General features: G+C 28.7%; 1 protein-coding gene and 1 long non-coding RNA gene across 2 annotated transcripts in view; one reads left to right on the top strand and one right to left on the bottom strand.

Annotated features, from left to right (window-relative positions):
- Positions 1-21,760, top strand: part of LOC129914006 (pyrokinin-1 receptor) — a 219,961-nt gene that overhangs the window by 9,797 nt on the left and 188,404 nt on the right. The window lies entirely within an intron of this gene.
- On the bottom strand, positions 19,452-21,546 carry LOC129914022 (uncharacterized). Its single transcript, XR_008772126.1, has 2 exons — positions 21,292-21,546; positions 19,452-19,867 (listed from the first exon to the last, which is right to left on the bottom strand). It is a non-coding gene; the product is annotated as an uncharacterized LOC129914022 (long non-coding RNA).

Raw genomic sequence — 21,760 nt, 5'->3', positions numbered from 1 at the left:
AAAGTCATTTGTTTTCGAGTTTTTGGTTCATAAATTTTGAACAGATGAAATAGAGAAGATATAGAAGAAATATTTTCTTTGAAATGCAAAGAAGATAGCTAATTTTTGGTCCAGTAACATTTGTGTTGCAGGGAGGGGATAGTACGATAACTAAGGTGGTAAAAATTTTTAATTAGTTTTCAAATCAAGTTATTTCAATAAATAGATTTTGAAATAATCGATTTCCAAGTGAAAATTTGGGAAAAAAAGTTAAAAAAAAGGACATTGAACACAACTTTTGTAAGGAATGTGGATTTCAATACAGAATTTTCTAATAAACTGACTTAATTTATTTTTTATCAAAAGCTAAAAACCATACATATGTTTTTATGACGTCTAGTTTTTGAGAAAATGGAAAAACTACTTTTTTTAAGACGAAATTTTATTGCATATGATTTAATGATATTATTGGGATTTAGTTCCTTTTCAGACAAAATACTTTTAATTATACATACTAAGCGGATCAACTAATAATTTTTTAGGTTTCGATGACTTATTTGAAAGACAATAATGTCTAGTTATTGGATTAGTACAAAAAGTTAGTCAAATATCATACTTTTTTTTTTCTCGAAAAAGGGACTGAAATTCACATTTATTTTTTCGCCAAACATTTTTTTAATTATGGTCATAAATTTAAAAAAAAAAAACATTTACATTCACCTAATTTTGAAGTAAGTATATATAATTTGGACACCCTGTATAGTTCCAAATTGCAAAACTATCGTGGATTGGTATAATGGAAAAGGAACAGCCATTTTACAAAATGTTTGTAATTGCATTTTAATTTCCAAACTCCTTCAGAAAGGACTACAAGACTTTTGAATCTCATATACATACAAAATAAAAAAAAATTTACAAAAGTAATAAATTAAATAAAGCTAGTCAACTGAGGTATTTTGGTGGGTAAACTGTATGGTGACACATAAATCACCCTTTATGGTCGAAGAATTTACTCCTATAAATCTATTTTAGTTTGTCTTTTGAAATCGTATGCGAGTCTCTGTAAACATTAATCAATGCTAGTGTTTACCTCAATCAGACAAATATAATGCACATTAAACGGCTTCACAAATTAATGAACCATATTTGGACATCATAATTCTATAAAATGCAGCCTTTCGTTACAAAATGATTTCATAAGGCAGGTTATAAATCCATAACGTAATGAATAACAACAAGAACTTTAAAGGCAAATCAAATGTTGGCAAAATATCAATTTAAGTTAAATATTAAAGAGAGATAAATAAACATCAAATTAAAATATTTAACCCTTTCGAACCCAAGCTATGAAAATCAATATTAAAAAATGTTTTTTTAGTTTTATCGTGTCAAAAACATCACAACTAAGAAATATGAATAGCAAAAAGTTATTTTCCAAAACAATAAATAGCAAAACTAATGTTTTACTCTCATGTTACAAGTAAGTAACATGCACTGCCTATGAACACTAAAAAAAGTCGGACAACTGAGAAAATAACTTTTTATGGAACAATAATGTTATGCTACTTCTTCTAAGCAAAAAAAAAAAAAAAACAAAACACTTTCTGGATTAACATTTTTTATATCATTTTCTAAAAAAAATAAAATGCACGACTGGGGCCGCACGTACTTGCTCTTGTAGTTCAAAGTATCTATAGGTACCTTAAATAACTATTGGAAATTAAAGATTTTCGTTAAATAAATTTAAAAAGGTACTTTTATTTTTTGATTTTTTTGTTACATTTTACACTTCAAAATGGCAAGAAATATCTGTCTGCTAATTTTGAATAAAATTGGCTAAGCCTTTGATTAAATATACGACATTAACTAAAAAATACATCAATTTGGCAGACAACGGCAACGCCATACCGTTCTCCGAAATTTTTGTGAAAAACTAAAAACGCAGTTTTATTAGAATTACTAAGACTATAACGAACACCAAATTTAATCGAAATTGTTGGAGTCGTTTTCGAGAAAATTGCAATAACTCATTAACGATACACGGGAAGAGCCGACATTAGCGATAAAAAAAAAGAAATTGTCATATTTAAACTATCCGTATTTTTTAAGAAAAATTAAAAACGCAGTTATATTACATATACATACGTTCAGGATTACTTGTCAAATTTAATCAAAATCGTTAGAGCCGTTTTACGTATACGTTCTAGGCGAGATATTAAAAAACAAAAAAAAACAAACCTTGGAAATTACGAAAAAACTATCTGTACCAAATTTCATGAAATTCTGCCGAGCCGTTTAGGCTGCAGCTACTTGTACAGATGGACGCACGGACGCACCGACGACGCACAGACCGACGGACGTCATGACGAAACCCACTTTTTTGGACTTCTCGATTATCGTAATGTTAGTTTTGATTAAAACCTCGAAATTTTTTTTTGACACGAAACCAATACTTGCCCTATAGAGCAAGTAAAAATTAAAAGTATCATATTTGACTAACTTTTTATAATAATCCAGTAACTAGGCATTTTTATCTTTCAATTAAGCCATCAAAACCAAAAAAATTATTTAATGGAATATTTGTTCCGAATTTTTAAAAATATGTTACATCAGAGTAACGCTGGGTCCGAAAGGGTTAAATGTGGTAAATTTATGTGGTTTCCCTTAATTCCATTTGTAAACTTTTTTTTTTATTATTTAAATTTTTGTGGTAATGCTACAAAAATGAAATTGATAGCTGGTTCAATTATATAGGTATAAACCAAATAATGATGTGATATTTTAATTCATTTCGGTTAATACATATGTGTGTGCTATGTAAAAAAGTCATTATTTTTATCTGATTATGGATTAGAATGGTCGTTATTTGTTTTATTTTGTATTTATTTGTTTGGATAAACTTAAATAAATTCTAATAAAATAATGAATTTAATTATTTAACTAGATTTATATATGTATATACATCTCTAATAGTCGCTGTAAGTGTTTATTTATGAAAGGTACTTAGTTGAATAATTTTGATTTGCATAAAATATCTCGAAAAAATATAGCGTACCTACTATGTAGGTTAAAACCTCTGGTTTACAATATTATAAATAAATGTATTAATAATAGCATGATATTAATAGGGATAGAAAAAAAAATTGAAAAATAAAGCAAACTATTTTAATAATTTATTTTTTTATTAAATTTATTTATTTAATTATATTTCAAGTTGATTTAAGTCTATTCAGTTTATTTTAAAAGTGTTTTAAGTTTAGTAATCGTATTTAATCCTTAATTAGGAATGTCATTTTCATCAGCGTTTTAAACAAATGAGAAACATTTATTTTTTGTTTAGCTTTATTATAATAGACTAATATGAAAATTGTTAATGATAAAATGACGGAGTATTTTTGAATGATCACCCAAAGTAAGTGAAGTACATTCGTTTTTTAAAAAAAGGCCATTCATTTTAAATATACCCATCGAAAAATCCTACGTACTTTATTAGAATAGATATAATTGTAAAAAAAAATTAACTACGATCGGCTAAAAAATATAGGACTGGGCGATCTCCCAAAGAAAATATTACAAAAAAACAAATGGATGACTTGAAGTATTTTGTAGTGCAAAAACACTTTTGTACATAATTTTTGAATAGTTTTGTGAGACACTGATTTTTTCCAGACATACTTGATTTTACTGTCTGCCAGAATCACAGGATATTATTGAATTTTACATTTTTTTTTGTTATTCTGTAGAATAGAGTTTTCTTGATTGAAAAATTCAATTTTGTTATCTGATTGCTTATGAGCCTAATAACTTTATTCGTCGAACAGTTAACTGACTTTTTATTAGAAGATTAAAAAATCGGCTTAATTAAGTTTATTTCAAAAATGTGGATATGTGGAGTAAGACAATTCCTTGATTTTTATTAATTTATATTACAAATAGCAAAATGATTATAAATAGAAGAAAAACTAATTCAAATTGTTTATATTGTTTATTATAAGGCTGAATTCAATTTTTAATTTTAAAATTATGTTAAAATGTCGACAAGACTTTAGAAAAATCCAAAAAATCTATAAAATCGGAAAATTCTGACATGTCAAAACTATAATTGATTTAATTTTGACTTGGATATTATTTAAATTAAATTAAACATCGATCAAGGAAGAAAAAATTAAAAAATAGTATAAAAAAATAAAACAATCAACTCGAACATCCTCATACTTATTAGCTGCGTTCCTTTTGAAATATTTATCTACTGCTTAGTACTTAAAGCTGCTTTGAACTACTTTTTCAGTATAGCAAAAGTAGTTCAAAGTAGTTTTAAGTACTAAGCAGTAGATAAATATTTCCAAAGGAACGCAGCTATTATCAAATGGGTACTTCTAGAAAATAATATACATAGATCACGTGCAAAAGTGTAATAATTTTATAATGGATGTTTATGAAAAATGGAAATATTTTTGACATTATTTATCTTAATGATTTGTTGACAATATTCTTAATTGAATACACGCGAAAGTTCTCTTTTAATAACATTAATTAAGTCTACAGTAATTATCTGGGTGCAATCCAAAGTTTATGTAATTAAAAATTTAGAAAAATCTTATTTAAGTTTATAATTATTAACAATAATGCTTTAAAAATAACAAACTTAATAATGATAAATACACTTCAATTGCAATCACGTGCTTTAGAATTTTACTCATGTATTTATAAAACATATTTTGTTTATTAATCGCTGTTTTCAGATTTACACATCCAATAAGCTTTTCGGTTCTAAACAAGATGATTAGTGTTTACAAACTAATGAAGGACTTTAATATAACATAAGTATAAAGTATTGGATTTATTGACAGGTTAAATGGGTTCAAATCCCTTTATTGTGGTTTTTAAATCGAAGCTCTCTAAACAATACTAAATTTTACTTAAATAAACTTTTACATCTGTTTCTTCCAATTTATTTGTTTTAATTTACTTTAACTTGTAAGAGAACTTTGCTTGGATCAGAGTTCAAGGTAACTAAAATAAATCTCACCACATCGTGAGTGCACATAACTTTCTTTTTAATGTTGAGATTATAATTTCTGGTTTTTGGGGAAAGTTTTCTCTCAAAATCTTAAGTCTGCAATCATAAATTCTTAAACAAGTCCACGATAACAAATTGAGAAATAAATTTAGTTCCACTTGTAATTTGTAAACCTATCTGAATAATATTAAAGAGATTATTTTCACTTGAATATCTTTGAATTAGAATATTGTCCAGGAAGATTTTCTGTTGAAAGATTTTATCTGAGAAGGTTTTTTTGTTTTGTAATTCAGCTTTGTTGTTTACAAAAAACACAGAGACACATTAACGAATCGGAGGTAAAGCACAGGAATATCGAGATAATAATCTGTTTTTGTTTTTCAACTGGCAATGGTTCGTTTGAAATAAGATTATCTTGGTTATAGTAAAGGAATAGAAAAAGTGGAACATAGACACCCACAGTGTGAGTCCCCCAACCCATCAGCATTAAATTGGAAGCTTTTTCCAAGAAATTTTCTTTCTTTGTAGGTTAATCCTAGAATATTGTTGTTATATTTTTTGCTCTTATTCTTAACTTTCACCCCAGATGAGTACAATATTCGATGGTAATAACAAGATAAACATGTAACATTTCCAACGGCGCGGCGATGCATTTATTTAGCTTGAATTCCTTATTTATTGTTTTATCGTAAATTTTCAAGGACACTATATCTACTTTAATTCCAAATTAAATTTATTTTTCAAATTTTGATGATAAAAACTCTCAGTACTGAAAAGATACTTTTATTTTTCATCTTTACGTGCTAGGTTACGTTGTCATTTTAAGTTTTCACTTAGCTAATGATTCCCAAGTAGACATGAAACATTGAAGTTTTTAATCTTTGATGAAGAATTGATCAGAGATTGACAGTTGACTTTTATTTTTATTCAATTTCACTGAGAGAAATTGAATTGTCCTGCTGCATTTCGATTTTGGGTTTACTGTTATTAGAAAAAAGTAGTTTCAGGCTAAGATTTATTTCAGAACGGTAAAAATCAAACACAAGGTTAAAGGTACAATTTCACCTATTCCATGAAGACAAAACTGTTACTTGCTTTGATTAACTCCATTGCAAGAGAAATAATTTGTTGTATGAAAAATTAAAATCACTCGTTTGGTGATTGCATTATTTAAAATGGCATTTTCGTTATTATAAAAACAATTTTTTAATCCTTATTTCTTAAATAAAATTAATGAAAAAATATTTGAAAAAAATTTTTGTTTTATGAGTTCAACATTCTAGGAAACTTTTACCATAAGTACAAATACGTGCGACCTAGTCGTGCATTTTTTGATTTTTAAAAATATTTCGCAACTCCTGACTTTTTTTTCTTTAAAAATAAAATAAACTAAAAAACCCTTTTTAATTAACACTATTATAATGATATAAAAATAATTTTATTTTTTAACAAAAACCGAATTCAAAACATAAAGTAAAAAAAAGTTCAAGACTGTTTCGTATTTAGCTCATTTATAAATAAGAAATTTAAATCACTTTGGGTTGCTGCAAAGCTTGAAGGAGATTTATTTTTCCTCTATCGATAAATGGTTATTGGTTGACCAGAACCTTAAGAAAAATAAAAATTAAGGTTTTCATCTGAGAGAAACAAAAACGAACTTAATTTAACCCTCTGTCGGCACAAGGGAGCGAATTTGGCAGGACAATAATAAATAAAATAGACGACTGGGTCGCACGAACTTGCTCTTATAGTTAAAGTTGCTTAAATGTTTAAGACTTTTTATGTAGAAATTTGGAAAAAAAAATAAAATTCGTTTTTTAAAAAAATAAAATAAAATCTGAAACCAAATTGCCCTCCAAAACAAGTATGCAGTTTTGATTGATATGTTAAGATGCATTTTTTAAAAAAAAATTTTCAAAATAAAAAAAATAATTTTTTGGAAAAAATGTTTTAAAATAAAATTGGTATGCCATTTTGTAAAAATCACTAATCAACATCTAAAAACAAAATTTCAAAGAAATTCAATGTCCCGTTTTCGAAAATTTGATTTTTCAAAAAAAATTTTCCAAATTTTTTTAAAAATCCAAAAATTATTTTTTTTGGTTTATATTTAAATTGTATAAATGCTTCCTAGACCAGTGCCGATGCCTTCAAAAACATTAAAAAGTACAAAAAAATTCATAGTAGGATGAAACACATTGGAAAAGGTGGTGAATATGATAAAAATGAAAGGAAAAATAAATTACGGGTGAACCAAGTTCGGGAAGTGGATGGGTTAAGTTTTTAATGGTAAAAAAATGGTATATCTCGATTTTAGGAACAACTACAAGTCTTATAGAAAAATTTGTACGGCAAAGTTGTAGGTAATAAAAAGATCTACAATTTTTGTATCAACAATTTTTTCACATAACCTCAAAATTTATGTGAAAAATTAAAAAAACCGAGTTTTTGGTTTTTTATTTTTATCCTTTTCAAAAACAAAAATTTTTCTACGAAATTTGGGGAAAACTTACCTTATTATGTCCCAAATACACTGTAATTTATTTGATTGAAAATATTAATTTGTTTACCTTATTTTGACTTAATACCAAAAAAACACCCTAATTTTCAATCGAAAATTCACGTGTCAAAATATCAGCTTTTTTCAAAAAGTTGGTGGGCATTTCGTTCGTTAAAATGTCTATTTTCTGATGGTGTAAAAAAAAATTTACATTAGTATACTATAGAACATGTTCTCGTATAATGCAGAAAATGAAAAGAGCTTGAATTCGAAAAAAAATTTTTATCGTTGTTTACAATTTTGGCCTATTTATTCAAATTTACACTTAAATTTACTCAAAAAACGTAAGATTTCATGTAACATTGATAAATCTTACGTTTTTTGAGTAATTAAAGTGTAAATTTGAGTAAATAGGCCAAAATTGTAAACAATGATAAAAAAAATTTTCGAATTCAAGCTTTTTTCATTTTTTGCATTTTACGATAACATGTTCTATAGTATACTAATGTAAATTTTTTTTTACATCATCAGAAAATAGACATTTTAACGAACAAAATGCCTACCGACTTTTTGAAAAAAGCTGATATTTTGACATGTGAATTTTCGATTGAAAATAAGAGTGTTTTTTTGGTATAAAGCCAAAATAAGGTAAACAAATTAATTTCACCAAATTTCGTAGAAAAATTTTTGTTTTTGAAAAAGATAAAAATAAAAACCAAAAACTCGGTTTTTTTAATTTTCACATAAATTTTGAGGTTATGTGAAAAAATTGTTGATACAAAAGTTGTAGATCTTATTATTACCTACAACTTTGCCATACAACTTTTTTCTATAAGACTTGTAGTTGTTCCTGAAATCGAGATATACCATTTTTTTACCATTCAAAACTCAACCCACCCACTTCCCGAACTCGGCTCGCCCGTAATTTATTTTTCCTTTAGTTTTCATCATGTTCACCTCCTTTTCCAATGTGTTTCATTCTACTATGATTTTTTTTGGTTTCAAAAATTATCGACCCTGGTCTATCCGCACAAAAAGTTTCGTTGAAATCGAATTAGCAATTTCGGAGATAATCGGATTTGAAAAAAAAACGGTTCTATGGCAGGTACCGTTAATAATGATTTTCCAAAACTATCATTTGAATTTTTTAAACAAAATCGTTGGAGCCGTTTTCGAGATATTTCAATTTTATTAAAATCGGTATATGACAAGTACCGTTATTTTTGGTCCAAAAAAATTAATTCCAAAAACCCCTCTGAGGAGTCGCCAAATAACGCTACATACCAAGTTTGACATTAATCGGTCCATCCGTTTAGGCTGTAGCTCCTTATACAGACAGACAGACAGACAGACAGACAGACAGACAGACAGACAGACAGACAGACAGACAGACAGACAGACAGACAGACAGACAGACAGACAGACAGACAGACAGACAGACAGACAGACAGACAGACAGACAGACAGACAGACAGACAGACAGACAGACAGACAGACAGACAGACAGACAGACAGACAGACAGACAGACAGACAGACAGACAGACAGACAGACAGACAGACAGACAGACAGACAGACAGACAGACAGACAGACAGACAGACAGACAGACAGACAGACAGACAGACAGACAGACAGACAGACAGACAGACAGACAGACAGACAGACAGACAGACAGACAGACAGACAGACAGACAGACAGACGGACAGACAGACTTCCGGGACCCACTTTTTTTGCATACTGTACCATCGTAATATCATGGAAAAATGTTATTTCAATTTTTTTTTGTACGAATGCATAACTTGATATATAGTACCTATATCGCAAGTAAAAAATTACGATTTTTCAAAAAAGTGGTAAAAAAAAGTCTCTTTATAAGGATGAAAATATTTTTTTTCGGAATTGTGAACACAATATTCGAATTCCTCCTAATATTCTACATCAATTTCATACTTGATTCTCTATAAAATATTGTGACCGAAAAAAGTTCTAGCGACATAAAAAAGTATAAACCAAATTCGCACCCGTGTGCCTATCACGTCACAAAAAAGAGGTGTGACTACAGAGGGTTAAAAAACAGGCTTTTAAGAAAAAACTTATGAAAATCTAAACTAGATTAAACACCTTCTAAAAGGATGCAACCCAAACCTTAAAAGACTTAACGAATTTTATTTTTGTCCTTCGTTTTGTTTTCATTCAATCATTGAAAACGATCAATTGAGGTTTTTGCGTACATAACACTCAATTCATAAAGAAAATTATTCGTATTTTTTGTTTACTTCAAGCAATAATATTATGCACCCCTGTTTTGAATTTTATTCGAAATAAAATAAAAATCATTTTAATACAGTCAAATAAGGAGAAAAAAGGGGTAAATCTCGGAATGAATGTTAGTAGAAATTTTTTTTGCTCAATATCTTCCTTTTGCCATTCTATAACATATCTCAAAAGTCTAGAAAAATCTCATGTCCGCTTGTCGCTATTTCAAGGTCAAATCGCGAAATGGAGATTTTCAAAATTAGCAAAAATAGGCTATGGTATTATATACACATATGATACATGATTTCAAGGTATTTTTTAATGCAAATTCCAAAAAATCTAAAATCAAGACAATCTGACGTCTCTGGAAAAAGTTATACCTGTTTTTCATCTGTCAACTCATATTATTATAACAGTTGCAAACTTACTGCCGAAAAAACCTTAAAAGTTATGGTAGATGAACCAAATTTTGCATGAAAATTTTAGAATCCATCATTATTAAAAATCAAAACAATCCATTACAAAAAATATATATACCTACGAAATAATGGCATTTTTTGATGGAGGGGCAAATTTTAGGATATGCACTAAAGAAGATTCTTGTTCATCTTAGGAATGAGTGCTAATAGGCTAATTTTTTCATTTTAATCTTTGTTTGGATATTCTTTAACTACCCTCAAAAATCTAAAAACATCTCATGTCCACAAGTCCTAATTTTCTTGGTTTGAAAATAAGGTGCAGATTTTAAAAAATTAATAAGAAAAGTTTAAATTTTTATATGTATACCAACATAAGCGACATGATATAAAGGTATTCTTTAACACTTATTCCAATAAAACTCACAAACAAGTCAACCTGACCATCCTTGAAAAGTAATGCACCTTATTCATGTTGATCTGACACAAATATCTGAAGTGTAGTTTTTCAATTTTTTTAAATCTGCAACTTATCTTCAAACCAAGAAAAGTAGGACTTGCGGACATGAGATTTTTTTAGATTTTTGAGGGTAGTTAAAGAATATCCAAACAAAGATTAAAATGAAAAAATTAGCCTATTAGCACTCATTCCTAAGATGAACAAGAATCTTCTTTAGTGCATATCCTAAAATTTGCCCCTCCATCAAAAAATGCCATTATTTCGTAGGTATATATATTTTTTGTAATGGATTGTTTTGATTTTTAATAATGATGGATTCTAAAATCTTCATGCAAAATTTGGTTCATCTACCATAACTTTTAAGGGTTTTTCGGCAGTAAGTTTGCAACTGTTATAATAATATGAGTTGACAGATGAAAAACAGGTATAACTTTTTCCAGAGACGTCAGATTGTCTTGATTTTAGATTTTTTGGAATTTGCATTAAAAAATACCTTGAAATCATGTATCATATGTGTATATAATACCATAGCCTATTTTTGCTAATTTTAAAAATCTCCATTTCGCGATTTGACCTTGAAATCGCGACAAGCGGACATGAGATTTTTCTAGACTTTTGAGATATGTTATAGAATGGCAAAAGGAAGATATTGAGCAAAAAAAATGTCTACTAACATTCATTCCGAGGTTAAACCCTTATTTGACTGGATTATTTCGTATTCAATTCCGATTTATTGATTGTAAATATTTTTTATTCAAATTCGATTTCTTGTTTGTTTATTTAGTAACTAATACCTTGTGAATCAGATTTACGGTTGGATAACCAATATTGAAATAAATTTACGTTTTACTTCCGTTATATTGGTTTTAGGAAATCGGATATTGTTTACATGTGCATCAGCGTTTTTTGTAAGTTTTTGTTTTATTGCATCGTAGTTTTTTACGTTTTGTTTTAAATTAATATTAATATTTTTTTATTTGTGTGAAATTCATCAATTTGCACAAAAATTCATAAAATGGAACATGAATTTAAAATATTTACATAACTTTACTCAAATAACTTTTAACTCTATCTTTCTTCAAGTAACGTCTTTCAAGTAGTGAAGAAAATGTGCATTGAATTAATCGATTTTTAATGGAAAGAAAATTGGTTGTTGATACAAAATTAATTTGAAATTAATTAACTGAAACATGCACGTTGCACGTGTATTGAAAGTTTCAATCGATTCGATTGGTAAATAGGTATAAATATATAAAATTCTATTATACGAGTATAACGATAATAGTCTGTTAACCCTCTACTGCATACGAAGCCAAATATGGTTTTGTCTATTTGTATGCACTTTTCTCTTCTCTGTCACAAAAAAATTATAAAGATTCAATACAATCCTCTTCTTTGTGTTTCTGAGAACCCATAAGTATAGTTTTTTCGTGTGTCCGACACAAAATAAAGTTGTATTTTATGATCACAGGTGAGTCGATCAGTCGTGTGCATTGAAATCGAAAGTGTATAATATATTTATTCATACTTTAAGTGTTAATTACTGCGTTTGTTTGGAAAGAAAAGTGGAATTAAAAATTTATTTTTGATCGATTGTCTTATTATGTACGCTATGAACCAATTTTTATTGAAAAAAAATGATTGGCCTGGTCTTGGGAGGGCAAAAAGTACGGAAGCCATATTTGGCTTCGTATGCATTAAGGGGTTTTAAATCTACACAATTTGTTAAATTTTTTTGTTGGAAAATTTTGTTCCTTTTCATTTTTTTTTGCTTGGAAGCTTCAGAAATGGAGCCCCTTCACTTTTAGAGACATTTTTTTTACGGTAACCCCATTTCCAGGGCCGTAACCACAAAAAGTTTAGGGTAAGGGAGGCTTACCTATAATATTTTTCAATCATTTTATTACTTTTTAGTTTTTTTTTAAGATCTGGGAGTGGGTGAAAATGTTGGAGCAAGACTAACTTTGACAGTGGAAAGAATGTGAACCAGAAAAAATATATATAACGGAAAAAACAAATTGCTTTTCTCGGTTCCATGGCTTAAAATGAGCCAAATTTGAATTATTTCTTAACCTTTTGTAATGCAATGTATTTATTTTACTTTATTTTGTTTTTGAATGATGAATATTTATCTTTTCATTTTTTTAATTTTTTTCTTTACATAATCTGAATAAATAAAATTAGTAAAATTTCTTACCCCTTAATGCATACGAAGCCAAATTTGGCTTATAAACAAATTTTTTAAACAAATTAATTTAAACAAATTTTTTAAATGTAAACCGTTTTTAAACAACCCAAAGAACCCATGTAAAGCATTTTTTAATTTTTTCGTCCGCTAATATTAATTCATGCAGTAGAGGGTTAAACATTGAAGCATATATGTTTTCTCCAAAACTGTTTGTTTGGTTGACAAAAATTGAGCTAGCTAAAACTGTTGATCTATTTTGTTCTAATTTGCGGTTTTTGGTTTAGAATTTTCTATTTGCCGTACGAGATATACCTATATTTTAGCCCAAAATCGATTTTAAGCATAATGTGTGAGCGTTATCTGATATTATAAAACCTCAGAACTCCATGCTTTAAACAGCTGCTCTTCTTTTAAACTTTCTCAGGCAATGAATCAATTTAGTTTATTTTGTTATTTCTAAACAGAGTTTATATAAGGGACCTTAAAATAAGGTCTTTAAATCTTAAAGTACGATTTCCGATTAAAATAAGTGGAATCCACTTAAATTCTGTTAAAGTAAGAAGGACTTTATTTCATTTTAATATGAATTTTCATCTTAAAAAACCGCCTAAAAGTAAAAATTTTAAAATTATCCTCAAACTGCAGTTTTAGTTGCAGCTCATCATAATTATTTCCAACAACAAGATAGCTTGATGATAAAGCACTCGCCCAACAGTTGTAGGATCTATCCCTTTCCCCAGTGGCTGGCATTAAAAAAAAAAGATGATTTTCCTCTTAAATTGAGTGGAATTCTTTTAAAATAGCACATGTAAGAAATTAAGAACATTTATCCGCTTAATTTAAGACGGAAGTCATATTGGCAAAAACCTTCCAATATTTGACTCTAATACCGATGACTATTTTGAATTCAATAATGATTTTTTGGTTTATTCCGATTTCGATGTTGATCCTGGGGCCGATTGTAATGCCGATTGGGATCTAATATCGATTTTGATGCCAATTCAGATAGTGATTGTATTGTAGATACTGCCGATTCTTCTACCGATTCTAATGTTGGTTCTACTGCCTGCTCTTTTGGTGATTTTGATGTCGCGTCTGAAATTATAACATTCGTCAGAAACATGAGGCTTAAATAATTTGACACAAGGTTACCCAAACAAACAATTTTGCTTCTATAAAGCTTTACAGGTGCTTCTATAGCTTCTGTTAACCTTTACAAAAGCAAAATTGTTATTTGAGACTTCTGTTACCTAATTTTTATTCTATTTTATCTCATATATTGGAAAATGGTGTGTGACGGATGAATCATGAGGCATCCTAATCAGGTTGACTAAAAATCCTTTTTAAAAATCCTTTAAATTAATTGAATCACCAGAACAGAAATTAGCGCCCTCCACCATTAGACCTAGCCTTCCTTAATCAACAATTTACCTCATATAAGTCATTCTCCCTTTCTTAAAGACTCCTCAATATGCTTTATACCTTACGTACGAGTATTTGTAATTAAACCGTCATCGTACCATTGTCGTCGTAATGTAGCGTAGGTACCGTTGTCGTGTGTCATCGGGATATTTTAAAAAACAAAAAAGAGGTCGATTAATCTTAGCCCAGAAGAAGAAGAAGATAATACCTCTTCTTGGTACCTAATAAATGAATTTTAATCTTTCACATATTTGTCAGACTTAATGAACATTTAAACCTTCTCCATCCTCCTAAAATTAAAATCAATATAGTTTCGACCTTCGTCAAGGATCAAAAGAGCAAATAACGTAAATTTGTCGTCAACTTATGCTTTATCCAATTTTCATATAAAAGAGGCTATAAAATTATAGGCATAAAAAGGTAAAACAAACAAAATAAAGACTTAAAACAGGTGAACCTCCTCCGAAATGAGTTTTTCCTTCTGTTTTTATTAGCTGTCATAAAATAAAAGGTGAGGGTGGTACTTTTTATGTTTTTTAAATAAGAATTCAAGATGCTGAAAAAAGGTTTTGTTTTTATAAAATAAAAATCCAATTTATCACCAAGTCTTTAGAACCTTTGTAATGTTTACAGGAATTTATTTAAAAAAAAAAACACACACTACAAAAATTTTAAAATTAAAACAAGCCTTTTTTTTTCTAATATTTTGACCTTTAGTTCTTGAAAAAGTACCAAAAAGTAAATAAAGTTTTAAACTTCAATATTTAGTTGAGATATAAAGAAACTAATGTCAAAGTCTTTTTCTATTAGCTGCATGGTTTCAAATTTTCCATTAAAATATTTTCAGCTTTTTTATGTGATAACCTTTAAGAAATTCCATGTAAAAAATAAGAAACAAGAAATTGCCTGAACCATTTTCAGTTGATATATATGTAAGATACCATTCATCGTAAAAATAGTAACGTCCCGCCTTCGCCTTTTATCAACGAATGAAAGCTAACCGTAATCTTGAATCTATATTTATCTTTTTGCCAGCTCAAGAAATGGCTAACATAACATCAAATTTTTAAATCTACCAGCAGGTTCCTATAAAAGAGAAAATACAAAAATGAGATATTGTATACACTCCACATCACATAATTGAGGACTCTAATTGACCAAAATATAAGCTTCAAAATTTCTATTAGCTCTTCAACACAAACAACACACAAAGCGGATTATTTTATTTTTATAGCCATGTTTCTGAAGGAAATAACGTCAGTAAAATGAGCAACCCTAAGTTCCCGGGATTTAAGTCCATAGATACTGATTGTCATGGCTCTCACTCAGTGTCAACAAAATCCACTTGATTACGGTGGATTTCGTTCCTATAAAGGTGGTTTTTGTGTGGATTTTGTTTCCTCTGAATGTGAAATGAAATCCTTTTTACACCAAAAAGAAGCTTAGTAAGAAGATTGTTATTTGATTTTCACAGAAAGCACGAGTTTATTTTTCATTTCGAAATTCAGTTTTCAAGATTTTGAAAACGGCGCGCAGTGAATAAACGCCCACGAGTCAAGTGTTTGTTCTCGAAAATCGTGTTTGTTCTCATGGATCAAATTTAAAATGGAAATAAATTTTGAATAAAATAATAGAGACAGGACTATATTAAATTTAAAACATTTTCGTATACAGAATTCGGAGATATTGGTAAAATTATTTTGTAGGTGTTGTACTGATTTTGTTAAGGCATATTATTCATTGTAAACTTTCAGATGATATGTGTGGATCAGAACCAAAACCCATTTTATCCACTTTTTTTGATTTCGAGTAAATCGAGAAAAACTTGTATCTCGTTAACGAAACATTTTTTAGTACTTTTTTAAATGCACGATTAATTCAATTAGGATTCCCTACAGTTTAAGTTCAGAAATCGTGATCTGAGGGTTTTAGTTTTACAGTTATACCCAAAACAAATATGGATAGAATGGATTTCTCTGAATTTCAGACCAAAATAAGAAAATATGGCATAAAAAAAAACTCAACTAAAAACGAGAAAACTTTATTTCCTTTTTTTTAACTACGCTTACTTTTTTGAACAAAGAAATTCAATCCTAAATGCCGAACATTTTTTTTTTCAAAAAACCGTATAAATTTTCGGATATTCCCATCTAATCTCATCCCATGGATAAAATGGTTTTTGAATTTCAAATTAATTTTAGAAATAATATTTTGAATGGATGTAATGTATTTTGATGCGAATAAAATTGTTTGGATATAATGGGTTTTGAAACTAACCTCTAATTTTGTGGTCTGATTTCTATGCCAAAAAATGTAATTAGAAACTCAAACTTGGGCGCAACGTATGTATTTGAATAATAGAATAATAGAAACAAAACCTCATACCTAAGTCATTTTTTTTTTGAAAAGTGGATATAATGGGTTTTAATTCTGATCCACACATATAAAAGTTAAAATTTTTGTCGCTTTTTTTTCATGAAAAATTTGTATTTTCAAGAAATCATTTTTGGACTTTTCACAAAATATAATAATAAAATTTAAGTAATTTTAATCAATTTGTTTCGCTTTTTTACTTGCGATACATATAGGTACTATAGGGAAAGTTGAGGATTCGAAAAAGTAATCGAAATCGAGATAACAATCAGACATGACATTAAGACACGGTGGAGAATGACACAAAAGTGGGTCCAGGAATTCTGTCTGTCCCAACACTGAACCAAATCCTTACGTAAATACAACGAAAAAATTCGTTGAGCCAACGAAAATTTAATTAATTTTTAGCCGATGAAAAATTTAATTGGCTCAACGAAATGGCTTTCATACGTTAATGAAGAACTTCATCAATCAACGAAAACTGTAGTATTTTAATGAAATTTTTCATAAAAATTTTTGAACGAGAGTTAATGAATTTTTACATCACTTTACGAAATTTTTCATCGATTAACATAAAATTTAATTAACCACGGTGATATTTTTCGTTAGTCAATGTATTTTTTGATTAATTTATGAATGAACTTTCGTTAGCTAACGAATTTTTTCGTAAATTTTATGAATATTTTAATTAAATTACGAAAAAATATTCGTTAGCTAACGAAACTTTTCGTTGCATTAATTATTTTTTTTTTAGTAGATTAAAGTATTTATTTATTGGACTTGTTAAATTAATTATTAATTTACAGTCCAAACCAAAAATTGGCGTTTCGACAAGGTTGAGCTCACTTAAGTCAACTGATGAGTCCGACTTATCGTGAGACACCTTGTCAATACGCAAATATTTTTTATATTCAGCTCAACTTACATAGATTTTTAAACAAAAACCTAATGTGAACTATACAAAGCAAGATTAAATTTTTAATCATTAAAACAGAAATGCACCCAAGTCTAGGTTTTGTTTTTGTAAGGCCACGATTTTTTTCGTTAACTGATGTATTTTTTAATAAGCCAATGTAATTATTTCATTAGTATATGAAGAATTTTCATAAGCTTATGAAGATTTTCGTTAGTTAATGTTGAATTTCATAAGTTAATGAATTTTTTCGTTACTTAATTAAAACTTTGATAAAGTAAGGAAAAAATTCTTATTTTTATTCTTTAAAATGAGTATGAAATTTTTCGTTAATTGATGAATCTTTTCATTGAATTGGATTTTTTGGCACTAAAAAGGGAGAAAAAGTGTATGAAACGTTTTCATTAATTGATGAAGGTTTTCATATTACTAAAAATTACATATTTTCGTTGAGCCAACGAAAGTTTCGTTGGGCCAACGAAAATGTAGTGCATGAAACGATTTTCGTAATTTTACGAAATTTATTATTTTCAGTGAAGATAAGACCCAACTCTTGAAATAAAAAAAGTATTTTTTGAACCGTTACTTATGGTACCTACCTGCCACAGAACGGTTTTTTTTTTTTTTTTCTGAATACCAACTTGATTTCAATAAAAAAATTTATACAAAAGTTTTTAAGTATTCGTAACCTAATATCAAAATTTTAGAAAATTAACGGCTCTAACCAGGGTTCGAACCTCGGTCATGAAAATTTGGAGCAAATTTGAAAAAAAAGTGGAGCAAATGCAAAATTTCCGGAGTAGATTTGAAACAAAAAAAAAATCTTTACCTTTTAGGAACTTTTTTTTAATCAAAAATAATTAAGTCTAAAATTAAAGTCAATTCAATTCATAAAAAAGAACTATTTTGTGATAAATTCACCTTGGACCAATTTATATTGTTTTATTAGCCTCATTAATGCAAGTGGTGGTTCAAAAATGTGTTTGCAACTCTAAAATAAATACAATTTCGATTTAAAACATTCCAATCTGGTTAGCAAAGTTAGTTCAGGAAGCAATTTTTCTGTGTGGAAAAAGTGGAGTTAAACCTGAAAAATTCGGAGCGTTGGAGTAGATTATTTTTTCCCCTCAAAAGTGGAGCAAGTTTGCTCCGATCGGAGCAAGGTTTTAACCCTGGCTCTAACGATTTTCAATTATTTTTTTTTTTTTTTAAATTCCTTTTCATACAAGAAATTAGATGGCATACTTCTTTTTGTGATCAAAAGAATTAAGAACCGAGTTTTATTAATTATAAAAACAGATTTTATATATTTTTTTGCATTATCTGAAATATGCTTTAATAAAATCAAATTATAATTTTCTCTATTTTTTTTTTTATAAAAACCTTTACCATAAGAGCAAGTACGTGCGACTCGTGTATTTTATTATTTATTTTATTTAGCTTAAAACATTGTAAATTATGACATTACCATGTAAAATTGTCGTCCGTAAACCGATTTTATAGAAAACTAATTCAATTTCAAGGAAAGTTTTAATTTTTTTTAATACCTAAACAACTTTTCAAAAACAGAAGCTTGAATGTTTTTGAAATTTTGGTTTTGTTTTAGGTAATATTATATTTTAAATTTTTGCTTGGCATTTTTTTTTTGTCAGACATTGAAAATACAGACTCGGAGTGTATTTCTTTTGTAAATTCAACCACTCATTGGCTCTATTCGTAGTACTCAGTATTGATCTATAGTAATTTGTTTCTGTTTTTTTTTTTTAACACCGACTACGACCTTTTTTTTGGTGTTCAAAAATCCGTGATAGCAAATAATGTTATCCTCAAAAAATGTAAAAAAAAAAATAAACACATTCAGCACCTGCTTATACCAACATCAGAAAAGCCCAAAGGCGGCAATAAGATTCCAACATCTCAAAATAAGGTGCGAGAAAACATCAAAATATGTAATTTAATCAAAATGCGACAAAAGTCGTCTCGTGCTCGTGACAATGAAAGTCATTTCAACCCCCAAAGATAGATAAGGTTATACTTTACTATACTTTGGGTTAAGTCGTCCGGATGTTGATTTGACTTGATTTCCGTCTTATTCTAAGTGGGCCGTGAATGAGTTCTCTTTTCATGGGTAGTCCTCTAAGTCCTAAGTTGCAAAGGTGGTATCCCAAACGGAACATATATTTCCTTTTAAACTCGTTTCTTGGAACTTGTCCTTGTTTGTTGTTGCGGATATGAACCGCGTGATGGTGCGTTAAAGCTTCACATAGTTGTGTTGTCTTCATGTAATGTCCTTTTTTTTTTTTTCTCCGAAATAAATGTTGATGTGATGTGCTTTGCTTCTTGAATAAGAAGATGGTGGCGCAACAGTAGTTATTAATGAATATTAACAATTTAATATGAAAAGAAAGTAAATTCGCATAACATGGCACTTTTAGAGCTTTGTTTGAAATTTATAAAATGTAGGAGTTCGTTGGAGCGAATTTCCGTTCGAGCTAAAAGAGGTGTCATTATGACATGGTTTTGGCTGCGGGACACGCATTGTTTTTTTGCATATTATAATTTATTTGTTCGCAAGACAAAAGGTGTTCTGGCTGGCAGACGAAGAAGCAAATTAATAGAAACCATTTACATTTTCAATATAACTACAGAGCTCTGTTAGCTTAGCTACCCTTATTGACACGTGACAGACTTTCAACGAAAGTCCCCCCCTCTAGAATGTTTCTAATTAAAGACTACGACATGGTAAAAATGTAAGCGGCAAAACGAGCCGCAGCGGCGACGAAGTAAGTGGCTATAAGTGGGGGTGTATTTTGGTTTGATCCTTACGTTAGAGAGAATTTAAACTTTTTAAAATGGTGTAAATAAGTATAATTTGGGGTAGTTAAATGTTTAAATGGGACCAAATGGTGGGGATATAAAATTAGCCATTCCCATTACCATTTTTGTTTGTTTATTTTTGAGGTGGTTTGTTTTTGAAAGAAGCCGTATTTTTATTGAAATTATTACTTGGTAATAGAATTTTTAAGTTTTCGTCTAGAATAGTCGATAAGAGCATTTTATGTGATGTCGAAAATTGTATCACCTTAAATTTTTCAATTAAAATATGAGTTTAAAATAATTTTAGGGACCAGCTTACAGCTAAGTTTAATTGACTACGTGGCATTTTACCGAGACTAGTGATGGGAACTATCGAATGATTTGAACTATCGATAGTTTGTAACTGAATGATTTGAACTATCGAATAGTTCATTCATTTATTCATTTGAATAAAAACTATAGAATGAAACTATCGAATAAAAACTATCGTACTAAAAACTTTTCAAATGAAAAAAAAACTTTCGTTTAAGAAAACTATTTGAATGAAAAAACAATCGTATAAAAAACTATTACAATGAAAAAACTATCGTTTAAGAAAACTATTCAAATGAAAAAACTATCGTTTAAGAAAATTATTTGAATGAAAAAACTATCGTATAAAAAAAACTATTTGAATGAAAATGGTAACTAAACTATTCGAATGAAAAAACTATCGAATGAAAAACTATTCGAATGAAAATAGTAACTTAATGAATGAATGAATGAATGATTTAAAACTATCGAATGAATGAATATTTTACAACTATCGATAGTTTGATAGTTTTTATTCGATAGTTCCCATCACTAACCCAGACCTTGCGACCTTTAACATTCTTTAAAACCAACCACCTGTGGCGTATATGAGTGTGAATTATATGAAACAGGAAATAAAATATAATAAATTTACTTGCTTGCTTTGCACACCAGGACATGACATATAGCATAGACAAAAAATGTTCTCGGAAGTAAGTAAGTTGCGTCTCTAGGGGTGTAATTCATTTTTTTAATGCACTTAAAAACTCATGAAGCGCTTATGAGAATTTTGCTATTGTTGTTGTTTTCCTAAAACACTCTTCCTTCAGGAGGGCGGTAAAGTTGAGTTTTGGTCATATGAATCAATAAAAGTAATTGTTTTTATTCCTCTTGAAATAATAAAAAAAGGAACATACTTGGGCATCTGAACGAGGGATAGTTTGTTTAACTGTTTTTCCAAAGAGAAGATAATATAATATTTATTTTTGCAGCAAACTTCTATTGGCAAGGGAATTTGAAGAAGAAAAATGTTTCCTTTGACAAACTAAAACATGAGAATGTAAAATATGAAAAATGAAACAAGTGGTTGCTTTCACAGAAGTTGTTTCGACAAACGAACCTTT

Source organism: Episyrphus balteatus, chromosome 3 (assembly GCF_945859705.1).
Source record: "Episyrphus balteatus chromosome 3, idEpiBalt1.1, whole genome shotgun sequence".
Taxonomy (NCBI): domain Eukaryota; kingdom Metazoa; phylum Arthropoda; class Insecta; order Diptera; family Syrphidae; genus Episyrphus; species Episyrphus balteatus.
Note: the sequence above shows the minus strand (reverse complement) of the source record. Positions and strands in the feature narration are given on the sequence as shown.